General features: G+C 33.5%; 1 protein-coding gene across 10 annotated transcripts in view; it reads left to right on the plus strand.

The window, feature by feature from the left end:
• Positions 1 to 21,225, plus strand: part of CSNK1G1 (casein kinase 1 gamma 1) — a 241,641-nt gene that overhangs the window by 51,191 nt on the left and 169,225 nt on the right. For 3 of the 10 annotated variants that reach the window (XM_074294846.1, XM_074294845.1, XM_074294853.1), the window contains exon 2: positions 19,019 to 19,073. The exons of the other annotated variants lie outside the window; for them this stretch is intronic. The gene's annotated coding sequence lies outside the window, so the exon portion shown is untranslated. The remainder of the gene's footprint in view (positions 1 to 19,018; positions 19,074 to 21,225) is intronic. 10 annotated transcript variants of the gene reach the window in all.

Raw genomic sequence — 21,225 nt, forward strand, 5'->3', positions numbered from 1 at the left:
TCCTGAGGCAATTGGGATTAAGTGACTTGCCGAGGGTCACAACTAGGAAGTGTTAAGTGTCTGAGACCAGATTTGAACTCAGATCCTCCTGAATTCAGGGCTGGTGGTGCTCTACCCACTGCGCCACCTAGCTACCCCTTTATTCACATTCTTAATAAGACTTCTGAGATATTTTTTAGAATTTAGTTTGGTCACAGCTCTGACTTCACAGGTGGAGGGGACTTCTTTTACCAATGTATATATGGTCTTTGTTTTGCAACTCAATAGGTTTAGTATCTGGGACTCTAAGAGATAAGTGACTTACCTAGAGGTTTTACAGTCAATATTATGTCATTGACAGTACTTGGAAATCAGGTTAAAATTGTTAATTTGAATATTATGGCTATGAAAATATGTTTAGAAGAATTGCACATGTTTAATCTATATCAGATTGTTTGCCAACCATGAAGCATTGGTAGTACAGCATGGTGAAATTGAAGGAAAAATTTGGCATGCTTTTATATAGGTTCCTGTAAACATAGTGCTATCCCATTGTAAGTAAAATCTAACAAATCCTTTTGGGTAGATTTTCCTCATGTACTGAAAATAAATAAGTTGCATTTTATTTTTCTGCTGCTTTTGTGAGATGGAGAAAATGTTTACTTCATAGAGATAGTCTTACTATTCACTGTTCAGCTAAGTCCATGTGGGCATCAAAAGAATTATTGTGTATTAAGTAGCTACAGCCTGTAACATCTCTCATTGTTTAGATAACTGTACTACATTAAGATGTTTCCCTTCTCTACCTAAGAGTAATTGCACAGTATTGGTCTATGCATAAGATATTTTATCTTACCTATTCAACAGTATCTCTTAGGTAGCTTAAATATAGATGTCTGTCAATATAGACAAAAATCAAGAATTAAGTTGGAGTTTTCACATTTCCTAAAGGAATATTCTCCTGTTATTATTGCAACCTTTGCAAGTAATAATTGTTGGGATCAATTGATAGATTGAAAAAACAAGATTACAGAAAAAATAGGCCTAAGACTATATTTGTTTAAGGCCTATTATCAGTCTTGAGAAGATAATTTATTTAATGTATTTATTTTAAATAAATTGATATTTCTTATTTTTATATTACCTATATTTATTAATGTATCTCTCTCATCAATCCTCCCAGAGAGCCATGTGTTATAACAAAAAAGAAACATATGGTTCAATTTAAACATAGTTCTTTCTAGTGTTATGTATTGATGAGGTTTAAAGTTTTAAATTAATGCTAAGTATGAGGAAATGTGGAGTTTTGGGAGTTGGGAAGAAGGTCCGATTTAAAGTAACAATCTGATAGATATCCTGACAAAGTGAAATGCTGCTTCATTTTGCCATCGGTTTGTATTCATATTCATGATTCATAGTTTATACCATATCATGTCATATCATATTCGTATCATATTTGTGATTCTCTGAATTTATCATATTCTTATCTCTTACACAGAAATTGTTATATTCCTTTATCACACTTTATATGTTTTATAATTTTCAAAGTCCTTTTATATATTTGATCTATGTCTTTGTCATTAGACAGTCCTGTAGAAGTAGGCAGGGAAGGTAGTCTTACAATATACTCAGAATAGCTTGATGATGTTCTTTTGTCCTTCTCTTTAGCTAGAAAGGCAAGGAGTCAGGCTGGAGAGAACCTTAGTGGCCTGCCAAGTCAGTGTTGTGCCCCTCTAACACATTAAAACCGAAGAAGAAAACATTTAAACAGATTAGTCTAAAATGGGTGAAATTACACTTCCATAAATATATTCAATGAAACTGAATTCTTGAAACATGATAAGATTTAGATACAAAGATTATAGTACTTGAATTCATTACTGTAGCAGATTCTGAACTGTAGTCTTCCAAGTTACTAGTAAATACCCACATAGATTTGATAAAAAAGTGGTTGACTCATGTAGAACAAAAGAAAAGAGGGTGGGATAGAGGGTATTAAGTTTTGCATATTTGTGATTAAAGTGAGCTTGATATTAGACTTGAATGTAGAAATGTCTTTAAGAATCAAGTTTGTATTCAAAACGTGAGAGTACAGTTTGTGCCTGCTGTTGAGAAAGGTGTAGTTGTTGGCACCTCTGGGAAAGCTATATCACCAAATAGCTTTTGTGGGTGGATCACACATAAAACCAAAAAAAGAAAATTTAACAAGGAAACACACTAGTATTATAATGGATCTCTTCCCTTAAGGAGAAAAGCAAATTGTTATAGTATAAGGGGTATTAGAAAGTGAAAGATAATTGATAATGTAAGCAGTAACATATTTAAATAGAACCAGAGGTAGACTTTTATTGTCTGTTACCCCATATGATCCTAACACATACCTCTGTGAGTTAGACTGAGGAGCAGTTATTTGGTTCGACAAATGAAGAAAATTGTCAGAGATTAAATGATTTAATTAGATAACAGTTTTGAATGCTCAGAATCATTTTTTTAGTCCAGTGTCCTATTTATTATATGTTTGCTTTTAATTATTATAAGCTACCATTAACAGTGAATGACAAATGCTGATCAGTTTTTTGGCTATATGTTTCCTTATCTATAAAGTTATTTTTAGTAACTTTTATTGGCAAAATTGGGAGAGGAATTTAGTCCTTTGATGAAGATAGCACCTAAACCCAATTCCCTCTAAAAACATTTTAAGAACCTGCCTTCCATATTTCACCCAGAATTGACAAACTTTGCCTAGCTGTCTTTTGCTTAAATATACTTGGATAAGCAAGGACAAACAACAACCTCTGTGAATTGTAGGAGGAGCCACTCCCCTGGAGTCCTAACTGGAACTGGCCAGTTGGACAACCAGCTCTCTTCCTTCCCTTTCCTTCTTTGTCTTCCTTTTGTCTTTCTTTCTTTCTTCCTTCCTTCTTTCTTTTCTTTTCTTTTTCTTTTTCTTTCTTTCTTTCTCCTCCCCTCTGTCCATATAAATTATCCTTGGTTAAGGTACTGTGCCCAAAGGAATTTAAATTTTGATTGCTGAAATTTTGCAAGCTTTCATGGGGTTTACAGGCTAGATTTTTTTCCTCAAGGACCACTAAACCTTAAACCTAAATCACTCTGGTTCTGATTGATTGGCCAACAATAGGTTCTAGGTCAAGACCCACTTGATTGTTCTTTGGGCCTGATTCACTCAAAGTGAATGTAAATAGCAATTGTTTCTGGTTTTGGTCAGATTGCTAAGGGTCTCTCAGATTGATATTTGCTTTTTTTTTAAACCTGGTAAAAGAGACCATCCTCAGCCTCATTTCTTACTAGCCTTAATTAGATTAGGTGTTGCTTCAAACTGACACATATTACAGATTTTACTTTAAAAAGCCAAGGTCTAATACTAATCCCAGACCATCTCCAGTTATCCTGGTCTATATCTTACCACAGGACTCAGATGGCTGGAGGAAAAAGTGAGACTGATGACTTTGTACAATCCTCCCTCATTTAAATCCAGTTGACTTGTTTGTCATGGCATCACCTTCCTGACATCTTGGTCCTCTTCAAGAATGAAGGACAAACAATAATAATAAACAAGTGAGATGAACAAAAAGAATTTGTATTAAGAAAATCCTTATGAGGGAAAAATAGACATTCCTCTCCCCCTCCAAGAAAAAGACAAAGTCAGCATTGCATTAATGGTAGGATCACCTTACCCACTCTGGACATTGTTGGTGGCCATTATCTCATGACTAATGAAGGCTTCTGCTCTAGGATTAAGGGGAAAATGTGGCCTTGGTTGTCAGACTTATTGTCTGCGTCATATAGAAGAGATAGTTTTCTATATAGCTGCTAGTAACTCTCCATTCCCAAGCTATTAGTTTGTCAGCTATCTCTACTGGTGAGAAGAAAAATGAGCTAACATATAAGAAAGCCTCCATTATAGGTTGTGGAGAAAAAAGCTTATTAATGCATTTTTGTAGGAGCTGTGAATTGATAAAATCATTCTGGAAGACAATTTGAAACTCTACTCCAACTTAATATGGTGAGGTAATGGCTCTCTAAGTTCATATATAATCAGTATTCTGTAATGATGTAAATTATATAAGAGCTAAGAAGGACTGGAAGAGAGACATTCCTGCACTAAGATCAAGACTGGGTCAGAATAAAGAATCTAGACTCTATTCTTGACCATTCTTGTGTCTGTTCTGCTGAGACCAAGGCCGGTCCAAAGGACCTACAGAGAGTTAATCTGAACATTATATATGAAGACAAATCTTTTGAAAGAGCTCAAAAGTATGACCAAAGCTGTGATTTTAAAAGACTGATGATATATTCCAACTCTTGAAAGAGACTTGAATGGACTTGAAATACGAAATGAGAAATGACTAAAATGATATGGTCATATCATTTTCAGATATGACCAATGCATTGTTTTGATGGACAATAGACATTTGTTACAAGGGAGACCTTCTAATTGGAGATGGGGAAGATTACCATTTTGTTACCTTCCCATACCCAAAAAGCAGAAACTGAGATTTCAGATTGTTTCTAGAATCTGAGATGCTGTTACTTGCTTCTGACCATTTTCCTTTCTTGATGATCTTTTTAGAGCTTTCCTATTCCAGAATGCTCCCCCATATTGGTCCCCTGTTCTTTTCTCAGTATGTTTGTGATCTAGTGCTCCAAATCTGGATAGTGAGTGAGCAAACTTGCTGATTGACACCTGTTCTTATCTATGTATTTTGATCTTGTTCTGGGACCATTTAGTTCACAACCTTTCCCTGGTATCTTTTACTTGATGCTCTAAGCTCAGCCTGTTCCTGGTCTGACTGGAACAGTTTTCTTTTTGCTTCCCAATCTCTCCCTGTTTCCCTGTGCTGAACTGGGCTGGACAAATAACTCACGGTCTCTTTTTCTGAATTTCCCATCAGGATTTGATCTGGTGCGTTTTCTAGATCTTTTTGGAGTTGTTTTATTGGAAGAGGGCGAAAGCACCCTGGAGTGAGCTACTTCTATTACACCATCATCTTGGTTCCACCTATCCCTTTAATAATTCCTTTTTTTCATTTCAGCTTATAAAAACAGTACAAATGTGTGATTTCTTAATTTATGATCATTTTATGTGATGTTTAATGTTTTGCTGATTTGGTTTTGAAATTCTAATTTATTAGAATAGTTTTGCTTTATTCATTATTAATCTCTATTTTACACATTAAATTATTGGATTGTTTAGTATGTACACATTGGGAATTTGTAAATTTGTCACCCATTCACCATAATGGAATGTACTTGATTTTTCTTATTTAATTTTTCTCATTTGAATGCTCCATTATTATATTCTATTGCTTTACAAATGGTTGTTACATGATACACAGACACTTTTGTATACATACACTTATATGTACTAGACCTTTCTATTAATTTTAATCTAGGTTCTCTTTTGTAATAGTGGCTGTAAAAAGTATTGTCTATTCTAGGAGTCACCAGCTGATTTTTGATCTCAAGCAATCATCTTAGCTTTGTTTTACTCATTTCACATAACCTACTCTTACTTTACTCTCAATCACATACAAAGATGGCCATGAAAGCAATACCCTTGATCTTGCCTTTATCTACAAATCCACTATTCCTTTATTTATGAACCCTGAATTTCCCTTTCTTCCTCCTCCCCTGCTTTGCAAAACCTATGTTCTTCATCTATGTTGGGCCTTTGATGCCTTAATTTTCAACTTATCCCTGAATCACATTTTCCATTTTGATCCTTTGTTGACCAACTTAATTGCTGATTAGTTAAATTTTCACTGCTTTCTTGTCTCCTTTACCTTTTATCAATTTTGCCTTGCTATATATGCCTCAATCTTGGATTACTTCCTTCCTCTATTCTCTCAACTAAGAAATTTACCTCCTATTTTGCTGGGGGGGAAAAATCAAGCCTCTCTGTTCTCCCCTTCTTATCTGACATCACCCAGATGCCTTTTGCCATTTTATTATTGTTGTGTCTCATAATGTGGTCGCCCTGCTCCTTTCCAAGACAAAACCTGCAGATACAAGTGATTGCATCTTATTCTGTTTTCTTCAGCAGATTCCTTTCCCCCCCCTTCTCCTCCTTAAAATCCCTGTTTTCTCACTTAACTTCCATCTGTCCCTACCCTATTGCCCCAAAAACGTATCTGTCCTGTCCTCCAGCCTCAAAACCAAATCAACTGGAACTGGTTTCTCTAAAGTCATCAGTCATTTGTTATTTGCTCAATCTCATATATAATATATACAATTCTTTGTATACTCTAGTTTATATAAACATGAACTGTTATTATTATTGCTTTTTTTGCAGTATATAGCATTCCTAGTTCCTAGACCACATTTTCCTCTTATGTGTGTTTTAAAATTATTTTTTTTACTCTTTGATGGTCCTGTTCAAGTGCCACTTGCTCCATGAAGCCTTTCCTGAATTCTGTAATCCTCTATTCCTATCTGTAAGTAATCACTATATTCTCAAGTTTTCCTCCAGTACTTAGAGGCTCTTCTTTGCCTCATCACATCTTATCTTGTATCACTTCAGGTTTTCCCTTGGGACTAGCATAATACATTGCAAATAGAAAGCATTCACTAAATGTTTCTTGAGATCAATCTGCATACACCCTATTTTGACTTCATTATATTTGGTTTTTGAAAGAGATTTCTTTTTTAAAAGTTGATTCTTTAGTTATTTATTTCTAGAACCTAAAAGGAAATTGAAATAAAGCAAAAAGGGGGCAGGTAGGTGGCACAGTGGATAGAGCACCAGCCTTGAATTCAGGAGGACTCAAATTTGGTCTCAGACACTTAACACTTCCTAGCTGTGTGACCCTGGGCAAGTCACTTAATCCCAGCCTCAGGGTGGGGAAAAAAAAAAAGAAATAAAGCAAAAAAAATCTGGCTATTCTTCTAAACCTAAAATCTTATAAAATGTACTGCTGATGTAGAAAAGATTAACTCTTGATTGTAGAGATCAGTAAATCTGTGTTACTGGTAAGTGTTCTTTATTGTAAGTGCAAACCTTTTAAGTATCTGAATTATTTTTTAGTTTCTTAACAAATTGATACAGAGACTCAATGTGTTGACACTATAGAATTCCAACAAATCAGACAAATAGTGCTTCTCAAGTCTTTTATGCTGTCAAACCATATGCTCTTTAACAGAGCACATTTTGCTTTTAACATTTTGCTCTTAATTATTTCATATTTATATATATGAACTGAAATCTTATTAATAGAAATTGTAGCAAAAAAGGAGTTGATACCGATTAATATAAGAGGTGTCGAATGTCTTATTATAATAAATCAAATACATGTAATATATGACATGTCTGGCTATAAGTTTGTCTTGCTTTCTTTCCCTTGTAGGATTAAAAAAAAATAGCAATAGCTTTTTATTTTTCAGAGTACAAGCAAAGATAATTTTCAACGTTCACTCTTTTTTAAAAAATTAATTTTATAATTATAACATTTTTTGGACAGTACATATGCATAGGTAATTTTTTACAACACTACCCCTTGTACTCCCTTCTGTTCCAAATTTTTCCATTCCTTCCCTCTACCCCCTTCCCTAGATGGCAGGCATTCCCATATATATTAAATATGTTATAGTATATCCTAGGTACAATATATATCAACATTCACTCTTGCAAAACTGTGTTCCAAATTTTTCTTCTTTCCAACCCTTTCATAGATAGCAAGTAATCCAATATAGATTAAATGTGCAATTCTTCTAAATGTATTTCCACATTTGTCATGCTACATAATAAAAATCAGGTCAAAAGGAAAAAAGATGAGGGGGAAAAAAAAACCAAGCAAGCAAACAACAGCAACAAAAAAGGTGAAGTGTTCTTTATTCAGTCTCTGTGGTATTCTTAATGGATTAAGATGGCTCTCTCCATCACAAGTCTATTGGAATTGCCCTAAATCACCTCATTCTTGAAAAGAGCCAAGTCCCTCACAGTTGATCATCACATCATCTTGTTGCTGTGTATAATGATCTCTTGGTTCTGCTCACTTCATTTAGCATCAGCTCATATAAGACTCTCTAGGCCTCTCTGAAATCAGCCTGCTGATCATTTTTTATTCCATTATATTCATATGCCATAACTTACTTAGCCATTCCCTAACTGATGGGCTTTCACTCAGTTTTCAGCTTGTGACCACTACAGAAAAGACTGCTATAAACATTTTTGTGCATATGAGTCCTTTTTGCTTTTTTAATGCTATCTTTGAGGTACCAACCCAAAGCCCTGATGGATCAAGATCAAAGGTATGTACAGTTTTATAATTTTGTAGAATTTTAAGGGGATTTCATTCTTTGATAATTTAGATTTACTTCATTCTGACTTCTTTAATGATCCAGAATTGTGAAAATACCAGCTTGTTATTCTCTCTTAGAATAACTTTTAAAAAATTCCATTAATGTTCCACTTAAAATAATTTTGAAAAATAATTGCTAAATGTGTTATTGTAATATATAAACAAGTTAATGCACTATTTCTCTAGTTTTCTCTCTTTATATCATCTATATCTCCTCAATTTATTCCTAATAAACCATATCAGTAAATGAATATTTATACTAGGTAAAAATTTCACTTGGGGGAAAACTTTTTATTTATTTATTTATTTTTAATAAAAGGTGATAAATAGATTCTGCTCTTAGCACTGCTTAGAATTCTCCACTTGGAAAGTTTATCCTTTTAAACTAATGGGATATTTTAAAACTTGACCTTGTGCTTCTTGTCTGAGAAGGAAGGCTGTTAATAAAAATACATAAAACTTCAGGGGAGGGTTAGGTATAATAGTGTCGAGCCTTTTCTGGTATTAAGAGTAGAAGACTGACTTCTGATCATTGTATTAACTGCAGTTTTTAACAGATATTAGCAAATCATTAATTTGGCTTAAACAGCTGACTTCTAGGACCTCTGCCAACTACATACATCATCAGATTCTAAAACTGCCATTATTTTGTTTTAAAAAACCTCTCATTTTAGAAATCTCTTTAAAATCCCTGTATATTTGGAAGATTTTTGAGAATAATTTAGTAATATTTTACTTATATAATAATTGTAGCAATTTTAATAAAGTTGAATTGAATAAAGGGGTTATTGAGGCAACCCATGGATGCAAATTTAGCCAACTAGCCTCTTCCCCCCCCCTCCCCTTCTGGTCATATTACTGAAGAACTTACTAATAGTGATAAAAACTACTTTTCATTGTTTCTCAAAAGCCACATACTTTATAGTTTACACTCCTACCCCAACCCTACCCCCATGCAGACTGAGGATACATTTCCAAATATACCTTTATTTTTTGGGGGGACAAGTATACAGTTATAAAAGTAAGGAAGCGTTTTTCAGTTTTTAATTTGAGAGGAGGCATCAGTCAGTAAAGTTTTATTAAGTGCCTACTATGTATTGGATACTGCCCTAGTCTAGGAGGGTAAACAGGCAAAAGATAGCTCCTGCCTCATGGAAGCTCATTATCTAATGGAGAAGATAGCAAGCAAATACATATTCAAATAAATGATATAGTAAATAAATAGGAAATCATTAAAGAGGGAAGATGCTAGCATTAAGAGAGCTTGGAAAAGGCTATCTATAGAATATAGAATTTCAGCTGGAACTTGAAGGAAAAGGAAGAGTATCAAAGTCATGGGGAACACCACTGTATAAATGAAAAGGAGGGCTTTGTTTTGGAAGGCAAAAGGAGAGGTGGAAAGTTAGTGGCAGTGGTGCTTTTGTGAGTGATAGTAAGATCAGAGGTATGACCATTTTTATGTACAGCTTAAGTAATTAAGTAGAGGGAACTGAGTGGTTAGGGTGTTTGAAGAAGAGTTAAAAATGCTGAAGACCCCCTAGAATGAGGGCAAGAGTTGGGGGGAAGAAAAAAATTAGGAGCCATGTACAAAGAAGAGAAGTGACTTAGAGTCTACTAGTATTTTGATTGGGTGATGTATATGAATAGCCTCAATCTCAAGAGAGGATAGATTACAGAATGATAGAGGTAGGGAGAGAACCTGGAGGTTATCAATGGGAAGTGAGGAGTATTCACATCTCCAATTCATCAACTCATCAGCTGAGGGGAATCAGTAAAAATGCAGATAATACAAGGAAAGGGTTCAAGTATACTATATCATCAGAGTAGCTAGGTTTCATTGATTGACTAGAAGATTAAAGCAATGGAAAACAGATTTAGGATAAAGGAAAGTTTGTTGCCTATGAGATGTGAAACAGGCATACCAGAGGGCATTTTGCCACTCCCTTATGTACCTCCAAACAACAAACTCCTTTAAGCACATACTTTATATGATGAATAATTATTTTTATTTATACTTTGGAAACTGGGTGGGTGATTATGAGTGTTGGAAGCTGTTGGTCAAACAACTTTAAGTATTTATTTGCATAAAATTCTTAAGTGTGAAGATGAAGGTTACAAAAATAAAAAATTGACAAAATATTGGACAAGTGAACAAATTTTTCATTCTTAAAATTTCATTTTCTTGGCTATTTATAATGTACATTTTACTTAGAGAAGAATTAGGTTGCATTTCAGAGGCATTTTGTTATTTGCATGTAAGTTATAATGTACAGATAATTTTATAAATAATAGGGTGATAATGTTAAACAAATTAATTGCTCATTTTTTTATAACTTAAATGATTTGATAGAAATGGTAGATTTGGAGTTAGGAAGATCTGACTTTAAGATCCTTGACAAGTCTCTGTGAAGTTTTCTTTATTAATAAAAGAATAGGTTGAATTCAGTATTCTACAAAGGCACTTCTGGCTCTAAATCCATGATCCTTTTTCTCTCCTTATTAGATTACTTTGATGTGGTAGTCTAGAAGGGAAAATATATATAAAGAAATCCAAGGGTAAATATGGAAACATAAATAGTGATTTCAGGCAAGTTGTCAGCAAGCATTAAGTGCCTACTCTTTTCCCAAGGGCTCAGTGCTAAACAAAAATGCTCTAATTTCTGTCCCTAAGGAGATTTATTTCCTAACTGGAAAGAAAGGAAGTGTGTGTATACATACATACATATATGTATGCACACACATATATGAAATATAAGCTAATTTTATTCATTCATTCATTCATTCGTTCATTTATTTATTTATTTATTTATTTTTGGGTGAGGGAGGAGATCAGTCAGTAAAGGCTTTAGCAAAAATGGTGTTTGAATTGATTTTGAAAAAAAAAAAGGAATTCTAAGGATCATAGGTGAGATCCACACATAAGAACCAGTCAATTCAAAGGGTCAATGAGAAATGGAGTATTGTAAATGAGGAATAAGTAGCAAGAAGACAGTTCTGATTGATGGGAGCAATCTACAGTAGAAGTCTCTTCAATACTTCATAATTTCTGAAGCAATTTAAAATTTAATGTTTGTGTCGTCTATATTTATGTTAATTGTTTACATAACTTGCATAAATGGCATTATTAATTTACTCACTAAATTTGGCATAAAGCATGATAAATGTGGAAATATGTTTAAAGGAATTGCATATGTTTAACCTATTTTGGATTACTTGCTGTCTAGTGGAATGGGAAGGTGGGGAGGAGGGAGAAAGATTGGAACACAAAGTTTTCTAAGGGTGAATATTGAAAATTATCATTGCATGTATTTTGAAAAATAAAAAGCTCTTACAATGAATAAATAGATTTGGTGTAGCATCATTCTTGTTACCCCTATATAGCTACTTTTGAAACAGGAATTTATGAAAAAAAGGTGTGTGAGGGGCAGCTAGTTAGTGCAGTGGATAGAGCACCAGCCCTGAAGTCAGGAGGACCTGAGTTTAAATGTGATCTCAGACACTTAACACTTCCTAGTTGAGTGACCTTGGATAAGTCACTTAACCCCAATTGCCTCAGCCAAAAAAAAAGAAAAAAAAAAAGGTGTGTGTGTGTATTATAAGAAATCTTTATTTTCATGTAACCATGGATGTATCATAAGTAATAATGGTATTCACAAGCACCTGAGTTTTGCCCATTGATTGGATTCTATTAAGAGAAATTCAAAACATCAATGTTATGCCAACTTGTGTCTAGATGCTATTGTTATAAGAATGCCTATTCTCAATGCTTCATTGATGCTTACAAGAAAAAGCTACATAGAACTGCATAAAAAGTTGAACACCTTTTAAAAAGGAATTTTCTTCAGCTAAAAAGTCATGTAGGAAAGCATATGGCTGTCTATTGCTTACCAAATAAGTGACCCAGAAAAGCTGGATTCATTGAGTTAACATGAAATGAGAATGTTGACCGTAACCAATGCTCAGCTTTTACAACTGCCTGGCCAGAGTAAAGATAAGAATGCTGTTCCTCAATTGCTGGCAGTGGTTCTTCTAACTTTCATCAAGAAATTCTCTTAAGGAACATTTCCAGAATATTTGTTGAGTGAATGAGTTGGAAGGAAGCTGTTTTGCAAAATTTTACATTTAGGCTTAAATTTAAACTCATATGCCACTGCTAGTTGCTACTAGTTATTTAATTTTTGTTGTTATTGGATATGCAGTGCATGTCTGCATTAGGAAGAATCTGAGACTTTATTTAACCTAATATTCATAAATACAGGTGTCAAAGCCGTATGTTTTTCATTAATCATTTTATAGATCTGCTTTGTTGTTGTTGTTGTTGTTGTTGAAGTTTTCTGTGCCACATACCTACAAAATGAGATTGCTTAATGAAGAAAGTTCTGTGAGAGTATAATGAATAAATATAAAATAAAACTTTTGGAGTTTTGAAATAGCAGAAGGTTTTAGGCCATCTGGTCTAAAATTATATATTGTTTGTTTGCTAATTGTCATTTGGTTGAATTTTTTCCATAGTAGAAATTCTGTGAGCTATCCCAGATAACAAGAACAGATTTTCTATGTAATCTCTAATTATTATCTTTTAGTTTTTATCTACTAAATTATAAGCTCATTGGAAAGCCATATCTGTATTTCTAAGCAGAGACTATATCTTTATTTTTCTATTCTCAATCCATTGAATAGTTTATTATACATAGAACTATATATAAATGTTGGTTGATTAAGTTTTGAACCTGTAATGTATATATTTTGTCTTTAAAAGAAAAGATAACAAATTAGAAATAGAACATGAGTTGAAGAAACCTTGGAGTCCATTTTGTTCAACTTGTACCTGATCAGCAATTCCATATATGACATTCTCAGTGATCCTTTGTTTGAAGTTGTTTTGGTGAGGGGAGAGTCCTCCCTTTTCTAAGACAGTCCAATCCATTTAAAATTTTTCTATTAGGATTAAAAAAAATTAGATATTAAACATGTCTTCCTTAAACATCTTCTACCTGTTACTTTTAATTCTTTCCTATGGTGTTAAAGAAAACAACATGTTTTTTTCATCCTTTGATTTAGTATCATATCTTCAGTCTCCTCTTTTGCCTCAAGATCTCATTGACTTGCAAACCTGTGCAAGTTTCAAAAGTCCTGAAAAATAGATTTCCCTTGATTTATCTGCCCTATTCAGTACTGTCCCAGTCTTCACTGTCCCTTTCCCTTATATATCTTGAAAAAAATTGGCTATTTTCATTGCCAAAATTGATGTGTACAAAGCTGATCATGTTCCTTTCCTATTCACTAAACCCTAGTTGTTGCCTATTGACTCTGTGATCATCTTTATCTTTAAAAGATTTCTATGTTTTGTAAACATTAGATAATGTATGTATTTATTGGTAGAGTGATGTATGTTTATAATTTGTGATTTTGGATTTTGGTTTTTAATATGATTAATTATGTTATTTTCCTACTCTTGAATTGTCCTTGTATCTCTGGTAAAATGTATTAAGGAATGTTTTTTTTTTTTTGGTGAATCACTGTAGACTTTTGACATTTTTTTGGTTAAAATTTTTGAGTAAATGTTTAATGATTTTGTTCTAAGTTTTTTTTTTTTTTCATTCTCTGATTTAAGCATTAGGACTATATATCATGAAAGGACTCTGGTAGGATGCTTCTTGCTTTTTTTTTTTCAAAATGATTTTTGGAGTTCCAATATTAACAGTTCTTTAAAAATTTGGTAGAATACTCCTGCAAATTCATGAGGAACAGGAAGTTTATTCTTTGGTATTTCCTTTACATCTAGATCAGTTTCCTTTTCTGAGATCTGCTTATTTAAAGTCTCTATCTGGTCTTTTGATAGTTTGGTATTTATTATTTTTTTGAAGATATTCTTCTGAATTCTCAGTTTCTTTAACATATAATCATGCATGGTATGTTCTGATTATTCTTTTTTATTTCTTTTGGTTTTATTTTGATTTTTACCTGGATTATATGCTGTTTTGTCAATTTTATTGTGTGCTCTTTTTTTAAAGATCAGTTTTATTATAGAATTATTGATTTTATTTATTTTTGCTCCCTTTCTTAAAAAGATTTTTTCATTCCCTTCATTATCTATCTTCTCTTTCTGTTTATTGTAGATCTTTATTTTTTGATTCATGAGGCTTATAACTACTTGTTATCTATGCATTACTTATGCAATCAAAATTTAATTAAAAGTAAAAGTTAATTGCCCTCTAGGCAATTTTTGCCACTGCCTTAAAGAGTTTGCTTAGCGGATTCCTCTCACTCCCAGAACTGTGCCATTGGTAGTCTTTAGAGTACAATTGCTTCACGATCTGTTCACCAGGTTTCTGATTATGTAGTTGGTCCCTGATCTTATACCCTTCCCTGCCCCCATTTCCTTCCAAATCTCACGGGGCCCATACTTTCTGGCTCTCTGAGGTACTTGCCTCCCTTTTCCCGACAAAGTAGACTTTTTGAGCACCAAGTCCCCATGCTGCACATTCCAGGCAAAGTTCTCATCTCCTTTCACAAACCATCTTTGTTCTCCCATAGTAGCATTCACCTTTCACATTCACATTCACTTTTCACATTCAGGTTCAAAAACCTTCTTCCACAAGAAAGCAGTGACTTTTTCCTTTACTCCTTTTGTCACCCTCCCTCTTCTCACTTTCTTGTAAGTTCTTTTCTTTATGAGACTACAGGGATCACTTCCCCCTCATTTCCCTTAATTAGACCTGGTACATTACATGTTTCTTTTTTATCCTCCTCTTTTGTTATTTAATCTTTTTTCTCTAAGCCGCCTTCAGAGTGCAAGTTATCCTAATACTACTTTCCTTCTTGGACTATATGAGGGATCATCTATAGATTTTACTATGTTCTATCTTTGCACAAGTTATTCCCTATGTGTATGATATTTTCTATTCTTATTTCCTTTAACCTCAGGGCTCTTAACTTTTTCATGTCCCAGATTCCTTTGGTAGTTTAATGAAGTCTACAGACCCCTATCTCAGAGAGGTAAGTGTATAAAATATATAGGATTATTAAGGGATTCAAAGATTAGAGAAAATAAAGTTGTAATTTTTTCCCATCCAAGTTAATAAGCCTCTTCAGTCAGTTAATACATGAACTCCAGAAATCATTAAGCTTTCATCAAATGCATAGCTGTTCAGGATCATCTCCAACTTGATTTCTTTTTCATTCCTTTCCAGTAGTCAGTGCTTTTTTTTTTTTTTTTAATTTTTATTTTATTTATTTTTTTATAATTATAACTTTTTTTTTTTGACAGTACATATGCATGGGTAATTTTTTACAACATTATCCCTTGCACTTACTTCTATTCAGATTTTTTCCCTTCCTCCCCCAGCCCCCTCCCCCAGATGGCAGGCAGTCTTAAACCTGTTAAATATATTACAGTATATTCTAGATACAATATATGTGTGTAGAACCGAATTTCTTGTTGCACAGGAAGAATTGGATTCAGAAGGTAAAAATAACAGTTTACACTCATTTCCCAGTGTAGTCAGTGCTTTTTTTAAAGATTATATTTTAAATAGTAATTCCTGGAGAGCAGAGACTGTATTCAGCTTTTATTTTTGTGTACTCTTTAACTTAGTATCTGGCACATAGGTACTCAAGTGTTTATTGAAATGAATTGCTGGAGTAGAAAGAGGGTAGGACCCCAAATTCCATGAGGTGGATTTTAGATGGATGAATTCAAAGATCCTTTCTCATTCTTGATATTCTATTCCTTAAGCTACTCTAGAAACAATTTTATCCTCCCACTCATGTAAATTTGGCATCATGAATTAAAAAGAGGATTTAAAGATACTTTTTTTTTTTTTTTTTGGTCTACTTCCCAGTTTGTACTCTGTGTTCCAGATAGCAGTTGCCTTGGACTCAGAAAGTACTAGTTACCTCTCTACTACTCTCTTATTATCCTCAATTGCCAATGAATATGTCTACTAAGAGGTATTTCTTCTGGCTGTCTCATAACTTCCAGATCCTTAGTGTCACAAATTCAATAAGCATTGGACTTCGAATCAGATGATACAAGTTCAAATGCAGGCAATAACTAACTCAGCTTCTTTATTTCCCACCTGTTTTCTCACCATTTGAGAAAGCATGACAAACAGAACCCTTCTTAAAAATATGTAGTCAGGCAAAACATGTTCTTGAATTGGCCATGTAAAATGTACATATGCACATATATGTGTATATATTTATTTCAATCTCTACTTGACTTTTCTCTCAACCCATTAAACTTAATGGGTTGCCTGTTTAAATCATAAGTCCTCTGTAATCATGATTGGTCATTATATTGTTAAGAATTTCTTCAAAGTTGATTGTTTTAAAAATATTGTTATTGTGTCAATTTTCCCGCAGTTTTCTCTGCAGTGTACTTTTCTCTGCAGTTGTTCATATAAGTCTTGTCAAATTATTGGAAATTTATGAACTGAAGCTGGATTTTATCCCTTTCATCATTTCTTACAACATTATTCCATTACAGTTGTTTGTATAATTTGTTTAGTTATTCACTAATTCATGGGTTCCCTTGAGTTTCCAATTCTTGGCTATTGCAAAAAGAGCTGCTATATTTTTATACACATGGTTCCTTTCTTTCTTAGGTCTCTTGGCGGGGGGAGGGATAGATATAGTAATACTATTGATTTGTCAAAGGGTATGTATGGTTTAAAAACTTTTGGGGCATAGTTCGAGATTTCATTCCAGAATGGCCAAACCAATTCACAGTTCCATCAACAGTGCATTAGGGAAATGGGGAAGGAAACAAGCATTTATTAAGCACCTAAGTGCCAGGCATTATGCTAAGCATTTTACATATATTACCTCATTAATGTACCTGGTTTCCCACATCCCTTTCTCCATCTGCCATTTTCCTTTTACTGTCAGCTTTGCCAATCTGATCATTGTGAGGTATAGCTTAGAGTTGCTTTCATTTTCTTGTTTCTGATTTTAGTGCTTTAAAGCATTTTTCTCAAGTTGACTCTTTGTAAATTGGATTTCTTCCTTTAAAAATTGCCTATTCCTATCATTTGTCCACTTATCGATTAAGAGACGGCTTTTATTTTTTTAAAATTGAATCAATTCCCCATGTATTTTGAAAATGAGATCTTTATTTGAGAAATACATGCTGAAAAATCTCTCCTTCCCATTTATTTAACTTCTTTTCTCATTTTGTTTATGCAAAAACTTTTAGATTTTAGGTATTAAAAATTGTCCATTTTATTTTGTGTATTCTTCTCTTTTTCTTTTTTAGCTGTGAGCCCTTGTATCATAGATATGACAAGTACTTTCTTCCTGGCTCTTCTGGTTTATATATTTATGTCTAAGACCCTACTGTATACTATTTTTGATCAAGTTCTGTATCTATTTGGACCTTAACTTGGTATGTAAATGTGAGATGTTGATCTATATCTGGTTTCTGCCAGATTGCTTCCTACTTTTCTCAGTACATTTTGTTGAATAGTGAATTCTCACCTGAATAACTGAAATTTTCAGATGGATGAAGGGCTAAATTATTATATTTGTTTGCCTATGTGTATTAAGTACTTAATCAGTAACACTGATCGACTTCTGTTTTTCAGCCATCAAATTGTTAGATGATTACTGCTTTATAGTATCCTTTGAGATCTGATAGAAGTTAACATAATATTGGGATAAACAAATCCTAGGAATAACACGCATAATATAAGTATATATAGAAGCATATACAAAGCAAATGCCAGTTAATTTTGAAGGGCCAGGTACTAGCAGCTTGTACTAATCAAAAAAAAAAAAACCTCTTGAAGAAGGTGATACTTAAAACTTGTTGGAAAACAAAGATGCCAAGAAGTTGAGATGAGGAAGAACATTTTAGTCAGAGAGTACCAGTGCAAACACAGAGGTAGGAAATGGAATGTGACATATAAAGAATAGCAAAGCCATTTTTGAATCCATAGAATATATGTGATAAGGCTGGAAAGATTGAATTAGAGAGTATTAGGTGATACAGGTTATTATGAAGAGTTACAAATGACAAATAGAAGTATTTATATCTTATCTTAAAGTGATAGAGACCACTGGCATTTTATTGAGTTAGTGTATAGATATGGAAAGGCCTGTGTACCTTAGGGAAAAAGCACTTTGGCAGCTTCTTGGAAAGTGGATTAAATGGGGAGGAAAGTGGATTAAATGGGGAGAGTCTTGCATGCACACCCAAAAAAAGACTTGGTTTAAGTTTAAGTTAGAGGTACTGAACATTTGAATTAGGCTCTGAATGGAAATGAGAATTTATATGCTTGAGTTGTGGAGGAATGAGTGACAAGATTTGGCAATTGAGTGGAAATAAAGGGTGAAGGAAAGTGAAGAGTTGAGGGTAGGCCCTGAGTTTTTCAACTTGGTAAAGGGGATGATTGTAATATCTTGAAGATATACATACCGGTTTCTTCATAAAAATATGCTCAGGTCTCATCTGTCTCTAATTTATGCTCAGGTCTCATCTATCCCTAAAACTCTTTCCTTTAAAACTTATTTCTTATGTCAGTGCTGAGTGAGTATAGAACCCATGGATTTCAGATCTGAGGGGGGTAGGAATGGAATTGATTATTTTAATAACTAATTATTATTGTCATAGCTCACTTTAGACAACATCTTAAAATTTTCAAAGCACTTTAACAATATTTATTCAGTCCTCACAAAGGTCCTTTAAAAAAGACAATGCTATTATTTTTCTTTTACAGATGAGAAAACTGGATCTCAGAAAGGTTAAATGCTTTGCCCAAGGTCCCACACTCAGTAAGTGTCATAGGCAGAACTTGAATTCAGATCTTCTTAACTCCATTATTCTATTTACTGTACCATCTAGCTGCCTTCTTTCAGGAATCCTTATACTCACCAAGTATTGTTATTTTGTCATTACTTATTTGTTTAGTCAAAAAATGCTACAGTAGAACTGTTGATGGGGATCAAAGAAATTATTTAACGTAAAATGAGTAATAATTTTGGCTTCAGAATTGAAAAGCAATGTTGTCTAATGTTCTTTTGACTGCAGTTTATACTTACTTTTTTCAGTGCCTCATTATTTGCTTATGCCTTTGCTATACCCTTATAGTTTGACTTCTGGTTAGAATATAGTATATGGGAAGGCTTTCTAGGAGTCAGAGGGTAGAAATTTTGATGATATAAAAAAAAGCAAATAACACATTGAATTTTCTGTATATTTGGAGAAAGAAAATGTGGATAGTCCAGATTCATAACTGCATGTGTAATCTTTTGATAATTCTGTTTTTATATAAGTGGGCTAATTATTGCTCATAGTAATATCACATAATTTATTAGATCCTCATATAACAATTATTTTTAATTGAACAAATAAATACAAATGCTTTGTTAGACCTACTCTCTGTACAAAGTTTCTAATGCCTTCTTACTTTCCAGATCCAATGATTTTTCTCTTTCCTTTTTTCCCTTGAACTTTCTATATAGCATATGTTCTTGTTTTGTACCTATTTCCTTTTCCTACTTTATTCTGATTTGTCTACTATATCTTCTAATTCTTTTCTCCACTGTCCTTCTCTTTGTTGGTTCATACCGTCTAGACCCATAAAGTAGGTTCCACTATCCCCTAATTTCCCCCCCCCCCCTTCAATCTTTGTTCATACTAGTGCCTCTATGCCTGACATACATTTTTCCCACAAATGTGTGTTTTGAAACCTCTCTTTTTACATCTATATCCACTTCTGGTACCATTTTTTCCATCTTCTACCTTCTCTAATTGAATGTTCCACTTTCTTAGGGAAACCTTTTCCAGTTCTACTTAATTTAATATGTTCCCTCTCAGATAACCCCAAATTTATCCTGTGTTGATCTTGTTTATATGTAGTTCTTTGTATGTTATCTCCCCCATTCAACTGTGGGCTTCTTGAGAATAGAGAATGTTTCTTTGCATTTCACTTTGCATGCTTTATATGGGACATGGCACATATGATGTGTTTAGTAAATACTAATCGACTGACTGATATCTTGCCTTTTATTGTATTTATTTGTCTACATATTTTATTTTTTTCATCATCTCCCATTATAGGGTAACCTTCAAAGAGCAAGAAGTTTCATGTTGATATGTTTCATCTTTTTTAAAAAAATTTTTTTTGCCTTATTCACTGTTTTACATATGGAACTTTTAAAATACATGTTTGGATTCAGTTGAATAAAGAATATCACATAATTTAATTTTGATGTCTTTTAATTTTTAATACCTATGTTGCCCAGTATATTCTCTTCTTGTCCCAGAGAGCTAGCCGTCTTCTCAAGGAATAAAAGAGAAGAAAATTTATCAAAACTAATCATTAAGGAGGCAGCTAGATGGCACAGTGGATAGAGCATCCATTCTGAAATGGACATGTGAGTTCAAATTTGCCTTCAGACACAACACTAACAATGTGACCTTGGACAAGTTATTTAAAGCCCAATTACCTCACTGACAAAAGCCCCCCCCCCCCCCCCCCAATGCCCTAATCAACAAATCTGACTTTATGTGCTATCTTCCAAACCCATGGTTTCCTAACTTTGCAAACAGGTTGGGAGGAAGCTTCCCATGAAGTTTTAGTAGTCTGCTAACTGTTTCTTATATATCACAATCCATTTCCTCCCTCCCTATCTATGCACAATGGTTTCTCATATATGGAATGAGTTCCTTTTCACCTCTGCTTTGTAGCATCCTTGTTTGTTTGTTTATTTGTTTTTGACATACAGAGATCCAGATCAGTCTGTAAAGCGAGCTTTTTCTTAGCCTAATTATTAGTGTGTTTTCTCCATTTTGAATTTTTTTGGTATGTCTTTTATATTTATTTATTTGCACTTTCTGTATCATCAATAGTATGAAAGCCCCTTTAAGACAAAGTCTGTTTCATATCTGTTGCTGTAGCCATACTGATGATGTGTTGATAGA

The sequence above is a fragment of the Sminthopsis crassicaudata genome, chromosome 2 (assembly GCF_048593235.1).
Source record: "Sminthopsis crassicaudata isolate SCR6 chromosome 2, ASM4859323v1, whole genome shotgun sequence".
Lineage (NCBI taxonomy): Eukaryota > Metazoa > Chordata > Mammalia > Dasyuromorphia > Dasyuridae > Sminthopsis > Sminthopsis crassicaudata.